At 38.8% G+C, this 4,025-nt stretch overlaps 1 non-coding gene across 1 annotated transcript; it reads right to left on the reverse strand.

Annotated features, from left to right (window-relative positions):
- Nucleotides 1–762: 762 nt before the first annotated feature.
- Nucleotides 763–835, reverse strand: trnaf-gaa (transfer RNA phenylalanine (anticodon GAA)). The gene has a single exon. It is a non-coding gene; the product is annotated as a tRNA-Phe (tRNA).
- Between the last annotated feature and the right edge of the window lie 3,190 nt (nt 836–4,025).

The following is a 4,025-nucleotide window of genomic DNA, read 5'->3' on the forward strand; positions in this document are numbered from 1 at the left end:
TCAAATGTCTGAAATGCTAAAGCCCTTGAGCATTTTCAAGGTTGATGGCGGTGCTTACTTACATGGGTTTCTCAGTGGCAGCCAGCAAAACCCACAACACATTTTCAAACAAACTGAACTACTTGTGGAGTGGTGCAGTGTTGCCTTATGGTAAGAAGGTTCTGTGTTCCGATCCTGGCTGTGCAGTGAGGGCCTTTGGGGTTTCTCAGGTAATACCAATAACAAAGGTGCTTGGAAAAAGTATAAAAGCAAGGAGCTAATAGAATATGGGGGTATTCCAGAAAGTGGGTTTAGTGAAAACTCAGAGTTAGTTAACTCAGAGCTAGTAGTAAACCTCCTCACAGGGGAGACTTATGACTTTATTTTGCTAGGAGAATGAAGCCAGAGGGCTCATCTATTAGGAGGTTTACTACTTACTATGAGTTAACTAGCTCACTAAACCCATTTTCTGGTATACCCCCCATATATATGAATAGCTCTGAGCCCATTAATTCTCCAACTCTAAGAGGGCAAAAATTAAATTAAAATTAAAAATTTAAACTCTAAGGCTATGTGCAAGGAAATATGAGGCACAGGAAAGGTAAGGTGTACATGGTGCCAATGCAGGAGGTCACAGAAGACGGGTTAAACTGACTAAGGTTGACTGCACATGTTTCTAATGTTGATATTACTGTATGCCATATACATATGGAATGCATAGTCTCTATGTACTCTACATGGAGGAAGAGCCAGAAGGGAGAGGAATCGTACAGCTAAACAAACTGCCGAAACCCGGGATTGAACCAGGGACCTTTAGATCTTCAGTCTAACGCTCTCCCAACTGAGCTATTTCGGCACATTGTGTTTTGCACAAAGACAAAAACATATGTTTGTACTTACAGAACAATGGGGGGGGGGGGGGGGGGGGAGGCAAGGCAAGACCCTTCTATTAACAGTTTGATATCTAAGTGTGGGCCGCCTGGTGGTGCAGTGGGTAGCGCTGTCGCTTCACAGCAAGAAGGTCCTGGCAAGGGTCCTTTCTGTATGGAGCTTGTGTGTTCCGTCTGTGTGGCTTTCCTCCCACAGTCCACAGACATGCAAGTCAGGAGGAATGGAGATACTACATTGCCCCTAGGTGTGAATGTGTTTGTGAATCTGCTCTGCGATGGACTGGCGACCTGTCCAAGATGTTTCCCCACCTTTTGCCCAAGGAACGCTGGGATAGGCTCCAGCTACCCCTGCAATCCTAATTAGGATAAGTGGCTTAGAAAAAGAATGAACTACCTGTGGCCGTATAAAAAATGTCCTACGACACACTTCTCCTTCTCTCTCACAACTCTCTCTTGTGAACATAAGGGAGTATATAGGGAGTAAACACGTATCAAAATAACATTTATCTAATCATAAGCAAACTCATGAACTTCAACAATAAAACAACAAACTTATAAATACTAAAAAATTTTAACAATATGCATTACAGGGCACAAATAACACATATTATTAATTGGTCTGCACATGCTCTCCTGACTGAGGAGAAGATCCTGGATAACTGTACCAGGGGCTGCACCGCTCGTGTTGAAGGAGGGTCTAACATTACCTGCCCGCTTTGATTGGTTCAGTGGACCAATTCCCCCCTCGCCATTGATTACTTTAAAACTAACTGACAAACAAAAAAACGCAATGTGACTGTAACGTGTAACGCAACGCATTGTAGAAATGTAGTGGAGTTGAAAGTATAGATACTTGCTGTAAAATGTAGTGGAGTAAAAGTCAAAAGTACCCACAACTAAATCTACCTAAGTGAAGTACAGATACATGAGAAATGTACTTAAGTACAGTAACGAAGTACTTGTACTTCGTTACATTCCACCACTGGCTTTCAAAAATTCGCCGTCAAATTTGAAGAAACATATTGAGGTAAATTAAGTTGCTTAACGCTACCTGACTTTTGCATGTTAAATTAATTTAGGTTAGTGAAGTCTTATGTAACCTTGGCTAGCCTCTTGTTCAAATGCACCACTAGCAACAAGTAAACGCGATTAAATTATTATAATCTAGCGTTAACTGGCAAGTAACACATGCATGTTGCGTACGCAATGTAGTCTTGGTCCTGGGTGTTTGCTTGGATGCTAGATCCCGGGAACAGCAGTGGTTATGTTGCTTGTGTGGCTAGGGGCTCTTTAGACCTGTGCTCCTTCAGAGTTAAGGTTTAAAATTAGTTGGTATTATAGAATGACAGGATTTACATCGTAGTAATTACAGATACCTTTGTCTTAATTACACTAAAATGGAATTTAGAAATCAGACTGTCAGCCCTACTTGGCATGCTTATATTGAGCCAAACCAAATTTCCATCTCCTGTAAGAACAGTCTGACAAAAGTATAAATTTTGCTATAGATAATATGTTGAAATCCTGTGTTAGGATCAGTGCCTATTCCTTTGTTAGGTGTGTTTAATGCCCCTTTTTTCAGGCAGACAACTTTGACTTGAATGTGTTTACTGCAGTCAATATAACACAATGGTTTTGCATTGTGTTATATTGTGTTTGGTTTTATTTACATTTAAATAAAAACTTTCAAAGGTATAATCAGTCCTCTTTCTTATTTTGCTTAATGGCATTTAACTCTGCAGGTCACACCTGAAATTCTAATTCACAGAATCGTAAGTCCAAGTGTGAAGTGTGTCACAGAGGGTAAACACAATAAAAACAATAACCTTTCAAATAATTGATAAGAGACTGTTTGCCAGTGTTATCAGTAGCATCATCTGCAGCGTTGTTAATTAAAATGGCACAGCCCATACTATTGATGTATTAAACAAAATATACATACAGTAGGCACACTTAATGATATTGTAGACCATTGCATTAGGGAATACATTCAGCAAGTACTTTTACTTTTAATACTTTAAGTATATTTAAAAGCAGGTACTTACTTACTTTTACTCAAGTAAAAAGGTTAATATGGTACTTTTACTTTTACTAGAGCACATTTTTGTCTGTTTATTTGTACTTTTACTTAAGTACAGTGTTTGAGTACTTCCTCCACCACTGACCAGGGGTTACATACTGTTTGGTCTTAACGTTTTTTAGAGAGTGTTGAGTAAAATACCAAGGGGAAACACCATATTTGAAATAAAGAATATGGCCTGATTGGATCAATACAAATAAAAATAGAACATGACCATCATAAAATAGCATATTACTTTAGCATCACTCTATTGAAATTCTCAAAAAAAAGTTAACAGTATTTCAATATCATTTAATTTGTATTTACAGGTTTGTGTATGGTGATGATCCATTTTTGTTGTTATTGTTGCTGAGCTGCCTCTTCCCTCACTATGTTTCAGTGTCTTGTATTCACCGTACTCAACCACTAGTGTTACCCTGTTACATGCTTAAATTCATCATCCAAAATGAATTTGCACAGGTATAGTATAGCTGACTGTCAACTGAATCAATTACAGAATCAACAAATTTGAACTGGAACCAGTTACTGTAAATTCTAGTCATTTAGTCGTCTTGAGGAAAACTCCATTTTTTCTGTCTCAAACTTGATTTGGTCTCAACTCCCTTTAGATTCGGTCTTGACACGATCTCGACTAGTCCAGGTCTTGGACTTGTCTTGGCCTAAACAAGGGTGATTTTAACTGCAGCCCTGGCAAGCTAGAATTAACTTTGTAACTCTGTGCTTCCTCTCCATCCTGCTTCTGGCTATTGGGATCAGAGACACTGCACTATTTCACAATTTATATGGAGGGGAAAGTGCCACAAAATAAAGACAGTCACTCTCAAGAGAATGACAGACTCGGGAGATCTACCAGAATCCAACTCTAAATATTCTTTTCATGTTGTAATTTTTTGAACGTTGCTAAAGTCGTTCATCCAACCCCATATATGAAGTGGAATAAGGATGCGTCCTATTCCTATGGATCAAGTGATATTTACACACATCTCACTAAGACAAAGTAGGATAAGATTTGGACCAAAACTAATACATGCAAATTTCTGTCTGGAAGAATAGCAAAACAATCTGATGGAGGGCAC

This window comes from Chanos chanos, chromosome 8 (genome assembly GCF_902362185.1).
Source record: "Chanos chanos chromosome 8, fChaCha1.1, whole genome shotgun sequence".
Classification (NCBI taxonomy): Eukaryota; Metazoa; Chordata; class Actinopteri; order Gonorynchiformes; family Chanidae; genus Chanos; species Chanos chanos.